The 16,927-nt window shown below is 44.7% G+C and overlaps 1 protein-coding gene across 5 annotated transcripts in view; it reads left to right on the top strand.

Annotated features, from left to right (window-relative positions):
- The window catches only part of PTPRA (protein tyrosine phosphatase receptor type A), a 156,514-nt gene that overhangs the window by 53,716 nt on the left and 85,871 nt on the right, over positions 1–16,927 (top strand). For all 5 annotated transcript variants that reach the window (XM_058193491.1, XM_058193490.1, XM_058193493.1 and 2 more), the window contains exon 2: positions 2,592–2,663. The gene's annotated coding sequence lies outside the window, so the exon portion shown is untranslated. The remainder of the gene's footprint in view (positions 1–2,591; positions 2,664–16,927) is intronic.

Here is a 16,927-nt window from a genome sequence, read left to right as displayed (position 1 = left end):
CTTGTTTTGCTGAGCGACAGAAATTGTGGTCGTAACTTGAGGAATTACATGCATTTTGCCGAGCAGCGCACGGCGGCATTAGGATCTTGTCTATAAAACTTCTCTTTCCAATTTTGAGTTTTAAAGTTTAAAAAAAAGGGCAATTTTGCTTTCAAAAAAATGTATAAATTGGTAAAAAAAAATGCCAATGATTTGGCATTTTTTTAAAAATGGGAAGCAGGTTTTTTAATTGTGGATGAAATTATGTGCAGGGTGCAAATAATACCAGAACAGCATGTCCCACTTAAGGAAAAGGGAGATTAAAGAGCATATAAATTGAGGTAGTAAGAAAATGAATAAATTATAGCCCAGGCGTCTCTGGATAACATAATAATTTCCTTAGATTTCCTTTGCATGACAACATCTGGGCTGGCCAGCTGTTTCTGAAGGACTGTAACACAACCTTATTTATCTGTGCCTCTTCGAAGGTGAAGCCTTTTTTAAAAAATGGCGTTAGTGATTTTTCTAAAAATTAAATGCCTGTAAAAATTGAGCTCAAGGCGATGTCTCCCAAAGAAACAAGAGTGCTAAATACTTCAAGGTGCTAAATACCTTTCATGGCCCGTGAAAAATATTAATTAATTACAGTTTTTGTTCGTTAGGAGAAATGTCTAAACAGACTTCGTATTAGAGTCTGCTGTTAAAAAAAAAAAAAAGAGCTTGGGGAAATTTGTGGTGTGGCTTTATAAGGTCAAAACTAAGTTAGCATATAAACATTTTTCTCCCTTCCTTCCCTCTCTCCCTCCCTCCCTCCCACTGTCCTTCATTTCTTCCTTCCCTCTAGTTCTACTTCCTCCCTCCCTCCCTCCCTTCTTTCCATTCCTTCCTTCCTTCCCTCTCTTAAAGAATACAGAATAATAGAGTTGGAAGGTACCTTGGAGGTCATCTAGTCCAACCCCCTGCTCCAGCACGAGACCCTATACCCGTGATGGCGAAACTATGGCACATGTGTGTCACAGGTGGCATGCGGAGCCATATGTGTGGGCACGCGAAAGTTGCCCTGGCTCAGCTCCAGTGCGCATGCGTGCCCCGGCCAGCTGATTTTCGGGCCTTTCGGGCCCACCAGAAGTTGGGAAACGGGCTGTTCCCAGCCTCTGGAGGGCCTCCGGGAGCGGGAAGAGGCCTTTTTTCGCCCTCCCCAGACTCCTAGAAAGGCTCTGGAGCCTGGGGAGGGCAAAAAACAGGCCTACCGGGCCCACTGGGTCATTGTGTGCCAAAAGCACGGGGGGGGGGGGTGTCGCGCATGCATGCACAGGGGGCAGGGCGCATTGAATTATGAATGTGGGCACGCACGCATGTGACATACACACCCCAGCGCTCCCCCCACTTTTGGCATGTAACGGCAAAAGGGTTAGCCATTACTGTCCTATACCATCTCAAACAAATGGCTGTCCAGTCTCTTCTTAACCCTCCCCCACCCCCAGTGATGAAGCAGTCACAACTTCTGGTGGCAAGCTGTTCCACTGGTTAATTGTCCTCGCTGTCAGGAAGTTTCTCCTTAATTCCAAGTTTCTTCTCTCCTTGATCAGTTTCCATCCGTCGCTTCTTGTCCTGCCTTCAGGTGCTTTGGGAAATAAGTTGATCCCCCCCCTCTTCTTTGTGGCAACCCCTCAAATACTGGAAGACTGCTATCCTGTCTCCCCTAGTCCTTCTCTTCTCTACCCAAATCCTGCAACCATTCTTCCTATGTTTTAGTTTCCAGGTCTTTAATCACCTTAGTTGCTCTTCTCTGCACTTTTTCCAAAGACTCAACATTTTCATAATGGGGTGACCAAAACTGGATGCACTATTCCAGGTGTGGTCTTACTAAGGTTTTATAAAGCGGTACTAGAAGTGGTATTCAAGCCGGTTCGTACCGGTTCAGGCGAACCGGTAGCAGCGACTGTGGGTGCCATCCACCCGTCTGGACGGAACACCGTCCTATTTAGCCATGTTTTCTAGGCCTGGCGCATGCGCGGAAGGCACGCGTGTGCGCAAAGCAAGCGTGTACGTGTGCGGCGAACCAGCGGTAAGCATATGGGGAACCCACCGCGGAGCGGTACTAATGCTTCTCATGATTTTAACTGTATCCCTCTGTTTATGCAACCAAGGATTGAATTAACTTTTTTTTTTTATATATATAAAAAAGTTTTATTTTTACAATCTTATCAAATAATTCATCCAATGTACAGTTATATACAATTAGTCGGGCCTGCCCAGTCACCACCCCCCTTTTTAACCTTCTTCCCTCTTCTACCTTGATTGAATTAACTTTTTTGGCTATCGCCGCACACCACCTGACTCACGTTTAAATGATTGTCCATTAGGGCTCCAGGATCCCTCTCACAGTTAACTGCATTTGAGTTTGCTTTGCTGGCTGAGGAACACTGGGAGTTGAAGTCCACAAGTCTTAAAAGAGCCAAGTTTGCAGACCCCTGACCTAACCTCTTCCTTGTACATTTTGGGTTTTCCCACCTAAGAGTAAAACCTTTTACTTTTTCTTCTTCTTTCGATGTGCTTGTTGCCGCAGAACGCCCAAAGTAAAACCTAAATTTTGCTTCTTTGATTTGCAGCGCTACTGATTTGAAGATTCGACTTCCACGGGATTATCCTCCTCAAGAGCGAGATTTTGCCAAGAATACAGGGTAAGCACATCAGATCCCAAGATAATCAGTCTTCAGGAACAACCTGGTGCAACCCTGCGAATCCCAAACCGCTTAAAAGTGTAGTAGCTCAGTAATAAAAGATGGGAAACAAAGCTAGCATGTGAATGTTCGTTATTACGTTTTGCTTGCTTGTTTTCAAATTTAATTCCATGTCTACGACTGCCCATCCCACCAAGTGACTGTGGGCAGCAAACAGGTTTTAAAGTACTTTCAATTATTATTATTATTATTATTATTATTATTATTATTATTATTATTATTATTATTATTATTATTATTATTATTATTATTATTTTTCCGGGTGCGCTTCAAGGTATTGGTTACCACCTTTAAAGTGCTCCATGGCTTAGGACCGGGCTACTTACGGGATCGTCTACTGCCGGCCTCTATCTCCCAGCGTCCGGTGCGTTTCCACAGAGAGGGACTCCTCAGGGTGCCGTCAGCCAAACAGTGTCGACTGGCGGCCCCCAGGGGGAGGGCCTTCTCTGTGGGGGCCCCTACCCTGTGGAACGAGCTTCCCCTCGGGCTTCGACAACTACCTGACCTTAGGACCTTTTGCCGCGAACTTAAAACCTATTTATTTCATATGGCTGGACTGGCCTGATTTTAAATTCTAAATTTTAAATTTTAATTGAATTTTGATGGGTTTTAAATTTCTGTAATTTTATGGGGTGTAATGTTATTTTAAATTTTCTGGCAAATTTGAATCAGTTTTTTAAGGGTTGTTTTAATTATGGTGTATGTTTCTGTTTGTATTTTATTTGCCTGTTCACCGCCCTGAGTCCTTCGGGAGAAGGGCGGTATACAAATTAAAACATCATCATCATCATCATCATCATCATCATCATCATCATCATCATCATTATTATTATTATTATTATTATTATTATTATAAAACTAGCTGATAGCCCAGCGTTGCCCGGGTATACCAGAGGGAGCCCCCTTGTGGAGTACTGTGAAGCCGTTACCATGGTAACTTCACTGTGCTGTACGGTAGAAGCCATTTTAAGGCACAACAGGCTGCGTCTTAACGGAACTTGAATCCAAAATGCACACGATCGCTGTCAAAAGTACTGTGATTTGACACTATACCGTGTTTCCCCGAAAATAAGACCCTGTCTTATATTTGTTTGAACCCCGAAATAAGCGCTTGGCCTTATTTTCGGGGAGGTCTTATTATTTTGAGGTGTGTGGAGCAAGATGGGGCTCCTCTTGGTGTCTTACCTGATTTCCAGCTCTGCATTTAAATATTTTCGGGGAGGGCTTATTTTCAGGGGGAGGCTTATTTTTGGGGACTGGGTAGATATAATTCATTCCTTTTCATTTCAGCGGCTTAGGCATTACAGAGTTATGCTGGAACATATGCACAGACGAACACACACACACACACACACCGAGGGGTGTTAGGGTTGTCTTACCCCCACAGTATTTCTTTCCAGAGAGTAAGTCATCTGTGTACTAAGTTTGGTGGAAATTGCTCGAGGCATTCCAGAGTTATGCTGGAACATACACACACAGCCATTTATATATATATAGATAGATAGATAACATAGATTATTATTTCATTTTTTAAAAAAAGGAATTAAAAAGGATAGAGGAATTTTTTTCTGTCTTCTTCTTTGGCCTGCAGTAACAATTCATGATTTTAAACGGTGTTCTCCGAATTACAATGGCTGGATGCTCGTGCTTGGTCAAATGAAATGAAGTCCATTTGAACAGGAAGTCAGTGCTGAGATTAATCTGGTGTTTTTCTCTAGGAAATGATCAAGGATGTAATAGAATCCATTAGCGCAGAAACATCTTTTAAGGAAAGGAAATGAGTATGCGTATACGACATTGTGTCCTTGTTTGAGCTTTCCTTAAGAAGGAAGAAGGCCGCCAGAGTTTCAGCTAAGACATAATTTTGAAATCTTGGAAAAAAAAGAAAGAAGGGGAAATTAAGAGTCTGAGCCTTTTTTTGTTTTGTCTTGTTCCTTGTACCAAAAAATTCTCCCACTGGAGTTTTTCTGTTGGTTGAATGTTGAGTACCTGTTGTGCCTGCGCCCCCTGAGCTGGGCCTCCTGCCAGAAAGTGACTTGGAAAGTGAGGGGGAAGGGCCATCAGGACTTACCTTGGGAACACCAGCTTCCCTGGCTCAGCTCCAGAAGCCAGAGGCAGGCCAGATGGAAGAGATAAACGAGGCCTGACTCTTCCCCCCCCAGGCCACGCCTCCAGACCCAGCTGATGGCAATCAGGCCTGGCTGGACCCTAGGTTTCATAGGCAGGAGAGGCAGGAACAACAGAAGCAGGGGTGGGGCAGGCCTAGGAAGTGTTGAGTCATGGAGCCACACCCCACAGGATATAAAAGCAGCAAGGGCTGCTATGCCTCTTCGTAGCAGGCAAATCAACTGATTAACTAAGAGCTGAAGTTTGTTCCTGGGTGGCTCATCGGCATTGAGGGAGATAACAGAGACACTTGGCAGACGCTCGCTAGTTTGCTGCCAGAGCTGATAGTGCCGGCTAATTAAGCCATCGCTCGGACAGAGGCGAAAGGGGACAGAATAGTACCAGTGTTCCATTGAAACCCTAAAACAGGGTTTTTCCTCAATCTCGGCGGCTGCAACATGGATGGACTTCAACTCCCAGAATTCTGGGAGTTGAAGTCCACCCGTCTTCCAGCTGCCAGTGTTGAGAAACATCACCCTAATACAGGGGTGTCAAACTCAATTTCATTCAGGCCTGTGGTTGACCTCAGGGGGACTGGATGGGCGTGGCTGACCAGGTGGGCGTGGCCAGTTTGACAACCACTCCCCAAACTGCTAGCATCTTTCCTCTTCACACTGGGTAGACTGGGCCAAAGTCATGCTGGCCCGATGTTTCCTCTTCGCACTGGGAAGACTGGGCCAAAGCGACACGGGCTGGCCCCTTACATTTTCCAGGACAGCCCTGGGGCCCGGAACCGACCACATCGGGGGCCAGATTAGGCCCGTGGGCCTTTTGTTTAGAATAGAATTGAATGGAATGGATTGGGCACACAAGGAATTAGTCTTTGGTGCATAAGCTCTCAGTGTACATAAAAGAAAAGATACGTTCGTCAAGAATCATAAGGCAAAAGAAGAAAGGGAGGGAGAAAGGGACAGGAAGGAAGGAAGGAATTAGGGAGGGAAAGAAGGAAGGAGAGAGGAAGAACAGGAATAGAATAGAATAGAACAGTTCTCCTCCTCCCTTCTTCCCTCCCTCTCTTTTAGCACTGATGTTGTTACTTAGTTGGGTCATGAGATGTCTGCAAGAAAACAACTAAGTTCAGAGAGCACCAAGGAGCTCAGAGTCGTCTTCTTCCTCCTCCCCCCCTGCAAACCCACTTCCTTTCACCACTGATGATGTTACCTAGTTGGGTCACGAGATGTCTGCAAGAAAACAACCAAGTTCAGAGAGCACAAAAGACTCTACAGTTCTCCTCCTCCTCCCTCCTTCCCTCCCTCCCTTCTAACACTGATGTGGTTACCTAGTTGGGTCATGAGATGTCTGCAAAAAAACCAACCAAGTTTATAGAGCACAGAGGACCAGAGTTCTCGGTCTCAACCCCCCCCCCCCACAAAAAAAGTGGGGTGGTGGTGGAAATTCCCATCCCCAAAGAAAAACCAAAGGAATCAAACATACAGGAAATCCATTTTCATGGGATTTTTCTCCTCCTGATTCTGGTGTGCAGAGAAACAGTTTGCAGAGGCAGATGGAAATGGGTCAGGATCTGCATCTGGTGGGCAAACTGTCTTATTTTAACCGGGGCGCTAAACAAAAACATAACCGGCTGGAAAAGAATAGTTTTCTTGGTGATACAGAGGCTTTGTCATGGAGCATCCGGTCTGAATGTCTGTAATTTCCCCCAAAGGGAAAATTTCAGTGGTGAAATCCAATTTTTTTTTTACTACTGTGGCTTCTGTGGGCATGGCTTGGTGGGCGTGGCAGGGGAAGGATATTGCAAAATCTCCATTCCCACCCCACTCCTGGGGGAAGGATATTGCAAAATCTCCATTCCGACCCCACTCCTGGGGGAAGGATACTGCAAAATACCCATTCCCTCCCCACTCCTGGGGGAAGGATATTGCAAAATCCCCATTCCCATCCCATTCCTGGGGGGAAGGATGTTGCAAACTCCCCATTCCCTCCCTACTCCTGGGGGAAGGATACTGCAAAATCCCCATTCCCTCCCCACTCCTGGGGGAAGGATACTGCAAAATCCCCATTCCCATCCCACTCCTGGGGGAAGGATATTGCAAAATCCCCATTCCCATCCCACTCCTGGGGGGAAGGATGTTGCAAACTCCCCATTCCCTCCCTACTCCTGGGGGAAGGATACTGCAAAATCCCCATTCCTATCCCACTCCTGGGGGGAAGGATGTTGCAAACTCCCCATTCTCTCCCCTCTGCTGGGGGAAGGATACTGCAAAATCCCCATTCCCATCCCACTCCTGGGGGGAAGGATGTTGCAAACTCCCCATTTCCTCCCCACTCCTGGGGGAAGGATACTGCAAAATCCCCATTCCCATCCCACTCCTGGGGGGAAGGATGTTGCAAACTCCCCATTCCCTCCCTACTCCTGGGGGAAGGATACTGCAAAATCTCCATTCCCACCCACTCCTGGGGGAAGGATATTGCAAAATCTCCATTCCCACCCCACTCTGAGGCCAGCCAGAGGTGATATTTGCCGGTTCTCAGGACTGCTCAAAATTTCCGCTGCCGGTTTTCCAGGTCCTGCTGAATTTCAACCCTGGAAATATTTATTCAAAGATTCTAATCAGACAGACCCTGAATCTTTTTTTTTTTTTTTTTACATTTATACCCCGCCCTTCTCCGAAGACTCAGGGCAGCTTACAATGTATAAGAATCTAAAGGTTTTGCAGGATCAATGTTCCCTCTAATTTTTCACAAGTCTGAGCAAGCACACTAACTCCCTGAGCGGTCCCTTGGACCACTGTGAGCAACATCAGACGTGCGGGTCATGCCAGCATCGCATCCATTCAAGTCACATGATTTATTAAAAGAATCAAACAGATTCGGCTAGCTAAAAGTTTTAGCTAGCCGAATCTGTGCTGCGCAGCTAATCAACGTCATTTGACAGGCGTTGATTAGCTGCGCAGCACAGATTTTCTGTGCGCTGAGACCGTGTCAGCAGTGCGCATTTGCGCACGCGCGCAGTTTAGAGGGAACTGTGCAGGATTGGAATACAAAAATTGCAATATAGGAAGTCCTCCACATACAACAGTTTGTTTAGTGGCCGTGCATAGTTAACAGCGCTGAAGAAAGGGACTTACGACCGTTTTTCAAACTTACGACCATTGCCGCATCTCCCGGGTGACGTGATCAAAATTCAGACACTTGGCTACCGACTCGTATTTATGACGGTTGCAGTGTTCCCCAAGGTCAAGTGATCCCCTTTTGTGACCTTTTGACAAGCAGAATCCAAGGGGAAGCCAGATTTCACTTAACAACCGAGTGACTCACTTAACAACTGCAGTGATTCACTTAACAACCATGGGAAGAAAGGTCATAAAAGGGGGCAAAGTTCACTTAACAACTGTCTCACTTAGCAATGGAAATGTTGGGCTAAACGGCGGCCATAAGTCACCTGTATATTTTTTTAAAGCAAGTCCAAGATTGCATTTATTTTCAAGAAGGCAAATATATTATGAGTAACTATTCATCTGTGTATGCCTGTATGGAGGAAATATCCATTGTGGATTTATCTCATATATATATATATATATATATATATATATATATATATATATATATATATATATATATATATATATATATATATATATATATATATATATATATATATAGGTCTTTGGTTTTTCGGTTTTCTCCAGTGTAAAATATATATATATTTTATGATATATATTGTATATATCATATTAATATATATAAATTTCATACATATTGGGAAAAAATGTGCTTTGAAGTCAACTTTACTGGACCAAAAACTTAGAAGAATCTTTTGGGGATTAATGTATATCTATTAAGCAAATTATGTTGCAGTGTTAACGAAGAGAAAAATTCATTAAGACAGTTCAAATGGTTTTTATTGGGGCCGTAGAGATATCTGTTTCTTTTTTCTTTTTTATTAAATATATTTTTTATTAAAAGAAAATTTTAGCGCACATTACTACAGAAACTTAAAAGGAAAAGTAGAAAAAAAGGAAAGATGAAAGAATAAAAAAAAAGAGAGATATCTAAAGAAGTAACTTCCAATCTCTGAGGCTGTTGCAAACACAGCAATTACCATCTGTAGTTCTTAAGTGAATTTGGGTTCTCCAGTGACTTTTTTTGCTTGTCGGAAGATCGCAAAAGGGGATCACGTGACCCCGGGACACTGCAACCGTCATAAGTACATGCCAGTTGACAAGCGTGACTTTTGATCACATGACCATGGGGATGCTGTAACAGTCGTAAGTGTGGAAAACAGTCACAAGTTCCTGTTTTCAGTGTCGCTGTAGCTTCGAACGGTCATTAAACAAATGGTTTGCAAGTCGAGAACTGCCTGTAGTTGATGTTCGGGAAACTAGCTTGGATGGCAAATCGGTGATTGGTTTGGAAAGAATTGGGTCAACAAACTTCTGCAGGCCCAGTAGAACAGATCACTTACGTTGTGGTCCGCCAGCAGCCTGCAGAGCTGGCAGTGGAGTCGGACAGTGAGGAGGCTGAGGAAGAACATGGGCCATTCCTGGAGGCTGGGGAAGACCCGGATGAGGACTCTGCATCGGAGGCAGAGGTGGGGCCAGGGCCATCTGGGAGTGATGTGCGGACTCCGGAGCCTCCAGAGGTTGACAGTAGTGAGGCAGAGGAACAGGAGGAGCCTGTTCCTAACGCACGCATGAGAAGAGCTGCCAGAAGGCAAGAGCAGCTCAAGCAAAGAGGACGACTCTGGAGTAGAGCCAAGAGATGATTGGCCCCTCCCATAAGGCTTAAAAGACCAGCAATGGCGTTTGGGCTCTTTGCCGGAAAACAGCGTTGATAGCCTTGCTCCTTGTCTTGCTGCATTTATTACTTGTCGGTGTCTTCTGCTTCTGAATTTTTGCCAAGAAAAGCCTTTGGCAGTTTGCCTAATTGGACCAAGGTTGGTGTTAAGACTGAAGAATTTGTTTTGATTTAATTTGGACTACGCTGAGAATGAGTTAATTCTCAGCTGTTCTAATAAAGTCTGTGTTTGAACTAATTGTGTTTAATCCTACCTACTTGAGTCTAGGTGACAACAACTTAGCTGGCCTTGGCTGATCTCAAGGGTTAACCAGGATGGGCCTGTGATTAAGACTTGGATCACTGCAACCTGGGAATTCCCAAGATTGTTGGCTAGGCAAGTTGTTGTTGTTTTTAAAAGGAAATCTCTGGGAATAGGGATTGGCAAAACCACATTCCTAACTCAGCCAAGAAAACCACACGGATGATTCATCTGCCTTTTTTGTGTTTTTAATTGAAAATTGTGCTTGCGATACATGCATAGATAAAGAGTTCCCTTCTGGCCAATTGAGGGACTGTTGAAACAGGATCCGCCCGTTCACTTTGGCTCCCGTTTAGTTTAGGCGGAGAATTGATCTAGGCCCATGATGGTGAACCTATGGCACATGTAGCCATCTCAGTGGACATGCGAGCTGAGCTTCGGTGCAAATGGGCGCACCAGCCAGCTGATTTTCGGGCTTTCTGGGCCCACTAGAAGTAGGGAAACAGGCTGTTTCCTGCCTCCAGAGGGCCTGGGGGCAGGTGGGGAAGGCCTGTTTTTCTTTCTCACCTGGCTCCAGAGCCTCTCTATGAGTCTGGGGAGGGCAAAAACGGCCTTTCTCACCCCCCACGAAGCTCTCCGGAGGCCAGAAACTGCCCGTTTGCCAACTTCCGAGTGGATAGACAGTGACGTTTTTTGCTGTCCCCACCCTCCAGAGCCTCTCTAGGAGTCTCTGGAGGCTGGGGACAGCAAAAAAGTCACTTCATGTTCAACCATTGGGCCTCTGGTGGCTCAGCAGATTAAGTCTGTCTGTTATTAACACAGCTGCTTGCAATTATTGCAAGTTCAAGTCCCACCAGGCCCAAGGTTGACTCAGCCTTCCATCCTTTATAAAGTAGGTAAAATGAGGACCCAGATTGTTGGGGGCAATAAAGTTGACTTTGTATATAATATACAAATGGATGAAGACTATTGCTTAACACATTGTAAGCCGCCCTGAGTCTTCAGAGAAGGGCGGGATATAAATTCAAATTAAAAAACAAAACAAAACACCAGAAGTTGGCAAACGGGCAGTTTCTGGCCTCTGGAGGGCCTTCAGTGGGGTGGGGAAGGCCGTTTTTGCCCTCCCCAGACTCATAGAGAGGCTCTGGAGCCAGGTGAGAGAGAAAAACGGGCCTACCGGGCCATCGTGTGCCAGGAGCCGGTGGGGAAGGGTGTCGCGCATGCATGTTTGCGGGCAGGGTGCATAGAATTATGGGTGTGGGCACGCACACGTGACCCGGCCCCCCGCCTCCTGGCACGCAATGTCAAAAGGGTTAGCCATCACTGATCTAGGCAATATTTTATAGAGATGAATCAATCAATGTATCAGTCAGTCAATGATATTTATTGAGGTGGTTCCATTCCTAAATTGGCCGTCATGACATTTAAACAGCATTCAAACGCGCAGCTCCTTCTCATTATAAGGGAGCCAGTTTGGCCTAGTGGTTAAGAGGCCTGGCGAAAAACCAGGATATGGTGAGTTCTAGTCCTGCTATAAGCAGGAAAGCCAGTTGGGTGGCTTTGGACCGATCACCAGGAGGTGGTGAATTCTGGTCCTGCACAGGAAAGCCAGCTAGGTGACTTTGGGCCTATCCACCAGGAGCTGGTGAATTCTAGTCCTGCCTTAGACATGAAAGCTGCCTGGGTGACTTTGGGCCAATCACCAGGAGACAATGAGTTCTAGTGCCATCTTACGCAGGAAAGCTGGTTGGGGGACTTTGGGTCAATCACCAGGAGACGGTAAGTTCTAGTCCTGCCTTAGGCTTGAAAGCTGGCTGGGTGTCTTTGGGCCAGTTTTATGACATTCATGTCCATTTCGCCAATTATTGCGACCAGCAAAAATTAGAGTCGGTTTACATTGCTTTCCTTTAGGATGTTGATCATGGCTACCAACTTAACTTGCATCCGTGCAGGGAATGTTACAGCAAACCGTAGTCCGTCTTCATTCACACACAAGGTGTAATAAAAGTAGGATTCTGCATAATAATATTTAATAGCTATCAAGCGTTCAAAAGGATTGTGACAATCGTGTCTTTTTGAAATAGGATGAAGTTTTCAATCTACTGAGCTGTGCTTATATAGTTCAGGAGTAGCAAATAAAAATCAGAAGCCAAATATATGCCTAATAAAAGATTTTTTAAAAAAGACACATGTGGCATATGTTCCTAAAAACAACCTAGTTCACATTGATGCTTTTCAGATGAATGAGGTATGAATTTGAGCTGATTCATTGTAGTATCATCTTAACAGGCAAATGGTTCGTTCATTCGTTCGTTCGTTCGTTCATTCATTCATTCAATAATGGCTTTATACCATCAGACTGTTTTTATGATAGTGATTATCATATATAATATATAATATATATATATATATATATAATATATATATATATAATATAGAATAGAATAGAATAGAATAGAATAGAATAGAATAGAATAGAATAGAATAGAATAGAATAGAATAGAATTTTATTGGCCAAGTGTGATTGGACACACAAGGAATTTGTCTTGGTGCATATGCTCTCAGTGTACATAAAAGAAAAGATACGTTCATCAAGGTACAACATTTACAACACAATTGATGATCAATATATCAATATAAATCATAAGGATTGCCAGCAACAAGTTATAGTCATACAGTCATAAGTGGAAAGAGATTGGTGATGGGAACTATGAAACGATTAATAGTAGTGCAGATTCAGTAAATAGTCTGACAGTGTTGAGGGAATTATTTGTTTAGCAGAGTGATGGCCTTCGGGAAAAAACTGTTCTTGTGTCTAGTTGTTCTGGTGTGCAGTGCTCTATAGCGCCGTTTTGAGGGTAGGAGTTGAAACAGTTTATGTCCAGGATGCGAGGGATCTGCAAATATTTTCACGGCCCTCTTCTTGATTCGTGCAGTATACAGGTCCTCAATGGAAGGCAGGTTGGTAGCAATTATTTTTTCTGCAGTTCTAATTATCCTCTGAAGTCTGTGTTTTTCTTGTTGGGTTGCAGAACCGAACCAGACAGTTCTAGAGGTGCAAATGACAGACTCAATAATTCCTCTGTAGAATTGGATCAGCAGCTCCTTGGGCAGTTTGAGCTTACTGAGTTGGCGCAGAAAGAACATTCTTTGTTGTCCTTTTTTAATGATGTTTTTGATGTTAGCTGTCCATTTTAGATCTTGCGATATGATAGAACCCAGAAATTTGAAGGTTTCTACTGTTAATACTGTGTTGTCAAGTATTGTGAGAGGTGGAAGTATGGAAGGGTTTCTCCTAAAGTCTACCACCATTTCTACGATTTTGAGTGTGTTCAGTTCCAGATTGTTTTGGTTGTCAGGATTGTTATGAATCCAACATAATCTAGGATCTTCTGGGATTTTGGATGTCGGCATCCATACATCTTAAAACTCTATGTGGGCTTGTCCACAGAGATTCTCAATCATCCAGATCCGGGTGGCATGCGTAGCCATATCAGTGGGCATGCGAGCTCAGCTCAGGTACCACCGGAAGTTGGCAAACAGGCTGTTTTCGGCCTCCAGAGAACTTCTGGGGTGGGGTGGGGAAGGCTGTTTTCACCCTCCCCAGACTCCTAGAAAGGCTCTGGAACCAGGTGTGAGAGAAAAACAGGCCTACCGGGCCATCGAGTGCCAGGAGAGCGGGGGTGGGGGGGAGCGGAGGGGGGTCATGCGGGGGAATGGGGCACATAGAATTATGGGTGAGGGCACATGCGCGCGTGACCCCCCCCCGCCCCCCCTCCTCCTGGCACGCAATGGCAAAAAGGTTAACCATCACTGATCCAGATCTTGGTTGTCCCAAAAGTGCTTTTTTTAAAAGGCAACTAGACTTTCTTGTGGGTTTTGTTGCTGTTGTTCTTTTCTTCTTTGAAAACGTTTTGCTTCTCATCCAAGAAGCTATATCTTGGATGAGGTCATCCAAGAAGCTTGATTCTATCCCAAGAAGGGATAGAATCAAGATCACGTGAAGTGTTAATACCACTTTATAATGCCTTGGTAAGGTCACACTTGGAATATTGCATTCGGTTTGGTCGTCACGATGTAAAAAGGATGTTGAGACTCTAGAAAGAGTGCAGAGAAGAGCAACAAAGATGATTAGGGGACTGGAGGCTAAAACATATGAAGAACGGTTGCAGGAACTCGGTATGTCTAGTTTAATGAAAAGAAGGACTAGGGGAGTCAGGATAGCAGTCTTCCAGTATCTCAGGGGTTGCCCCAAAGAAGAGGGAGTCAAGCTATTCTCCAAAGCACCTGAGGGCAGGACAAGAAGCAATGGGTGGAAACTAATCAAGGAGAGAGAAGCAACTTAGAACTAAGGAGAAATTTCCTGACAGTTAGAACAATCAATAAGTGGAAAAAACTTGCCTGCAGAAGTTGTAAATGCTCCAACACTGGAAATTTTTAAGAAAATGTTGGATAGCCATTTGTCTGAAGTGGTGTAGGGTTTCCTGCCTGGGCAGGGGGCTGGACTAGAAGACCTCCAAGGTCCCTTCCAACTCTGTTATTATGTTATGTTAAGCATTTTCAGTTCTCTAAGCACAAGGGAGAGAAAAATACCAGAGAAAGTCCGATTGCCTTTTTTGGGAATAAAATACCTTTGGGTCTGTAGGGTTTTATTTCCCATAAGAGTATAGGGTTTTATCATTCAAAATGTAATCTTGGAGGCCATTATTCGAAAGACGCTACCTGGCATGGTACATGGAATTTTTCACTAAGCATTCTTTCCGTTTCCGTTTAAATGTCTCCACAAAGGAGCCGCCACCACCACCTCCGAATTAAATCTGTCACCCTTTTGAACAGCTTGTAAGTGTTGGAGAACTTTCCGTATATTTAACCAAAATCTGCTTGGGAGTATTATTTTAAATGTTAAATAATTGGTATTTATCAGTGCTCCGCAATCTGTTTCTTTGCAGAGTCAAACTCTTAGTTCTAGTCTTCCAAAAAATGGAGATCAAGTCCCCTCCATCCTTTTTTTATGCTCGTCAGATACCGGGTTTGCCCCCTTTATTTTTCACTTCGCACACGCCTTGTGCGGTGCTACAAGACTCAACACTTTCTCCCTCTTTGTTTACATAGGGGTATCCTATTTTGGCAACTTTTAAGACTTGTGGACTTCAACTCCCAGAATTCCCCAGCCAGCATGACATCCCAGTCACCCAGCCAGCTTTCATGCTTAAGGCGGGACTACAATTCACCGTCTCCTGGTCATTGGCTCAAAGTCACCCAGCCAGCTTTCATGCCTAAGACAGGACTAGAACTCACTGGGCCGGTGAATGGCGCAGGCTGGTAAGGCCTGTTATTAAGAACAGCCTGTTATTAAGAACACAAAGCCTGCAATTACTGCAGGTTCGAGCCCGGCCCAAGGTTGACTCAGCCTTCCATCCTTTATAAGGTAGGTAAAATGAGGACCCAGATTGTTGGGGGGGCAATAAGTTGACTTTGTAAAAATATACAAATAGAATGAGACTATTGCCTTATACACTGTAAGCCGCCCTGAGTCTTCGGAGAAGGGCGGGGTATAAATGTAAACAAACAAACAAAAAAAAACTGTCTCCTGGTGATTGGACCAAAGTCACCCATCCGGCTTTCATGCCTAAGGTGGGACTAGAACTCCCAGTCACCTGGTGATTGGCCCAAAGTCACCCAACTGGCTTTCATGCCTAAGGTGGGACTAGAACTCCCAGTCTCCTGGTGATTGACTCAAAGTCACCCAGTCGGCATTCATGCCTAAAACAAGACTAGAACTCCCAATCTCCTGGTGATTGGCTCAAAGTCACCCAGCCAGCTTTCATGCCTAAGACGGGACTAGAACTCACTGTCTCCTTGTGATTGGCCCAAAGTCACCCAACCAGCTTTCATGCCTAAAACGGGACTAGAACTCCCAGTCTCCTGGTGATTGGCCCAAAGTCACCCAACTGGCTTTCATGCCTAAGACGGGACTAGAACTCACTGTCTCCTGGTGATTGGACCAAAGTCACCCATCCGGCTTTCATGCCTAAGGTGGGACTAGAACTCCCAGTCACCTGGTGATTGGCCCAAAGTCACCCAACTAGCTTTCATGCCTAAGATGGGACTAGAACTCCCAGTCTCCTGGTGATTGGCTCGAAGTCACCCAGCCAGCTTTCATGCCTAAGACGGGACTAGAACTCACTGTCTCCTTGTGATTGGCCCAAAGTCACCCAACCGGCTTTCACACCTAAGACAGGACTAGAACTCCCAGTCTCCTGCTTATTGGCTCAAAGTTACCCAGCCGGCTTTCACGGCTAAGACATGACTTGAACTCACGATCTCCAGCTTTCTAGCCTGGTGCCTTAACCACCGGACCAAACCGGCTCTCTAATTAAGCTGCCTAATTAGCATACACTAAGATTTGCAAATAGATCCAATAACTCTGAAAACGTAAGAGCCCCTTGGTGGAAATCTTCCTTAAAGGACTGGACCAACTCAAATATCTTGAGGTGGACCATGCATTCCCCATTTAAATTCCATCTGGATTGTAACGTTGGATCAAAGACCAGTGTTTCTTGGGGTTGGTTTTGGCGCGTAGTCATTGGCCCGCAAACCTTGTCAAACGCTCCTTGGTTTTCCCAAGTATTTAACGGTGAGATTTCCTACAACGCAGAGGGCGTTTGGAGCTGTTGAAAAACTGCCTTCCAATTTAGATGACACATTCGATATCGTGTAAAAGCAACTGGTTTGGGGCATTGATGCCAAATCTTAAAAGGGAAATTAAGGTTACATGGAAAATCGGGGGGGTTTACAAGATTTCAGGTCACAAAAGTGGATTGCCAAAAGCCGGAAAAAAATATTGAAAACCTAATCAAGAGATAAAGCTTTAGTGATAGAAAATTGGCTATGCTTGAGAGGGTTCTCTCTCCCCCCCCCCCCCCGCTTTTTAATCTCTTGGGATCTAATTAACTTCTTATCAAATTGCAGGGATCTGCAGGACCGGGTTGAGAATACCCTGCAGTAGGAAATCCTGTAAACTTTTAACTGTTGTTGGAAT

Source organism: Ahaetulla prasina, chromosome 8, assembly GCF_028640845.1.
Source record: "Ahaetulla prasina isolate Xishuangbanna chromosome 8, ASM2864084v1, whole genome shotgun sequence".
Taxonomy (NCBI): Eukaryota; Metazoa; Chordata; class Lepidosauria; order Squamata; family Colubridae; genus Ahaetulla; species Ahaetulla prasina.
The sequence above is the reverse complement of the archived record's forward strand: the minus strand, read 5'-3'. Positions and strand labels throughout refer to the sequence as shown.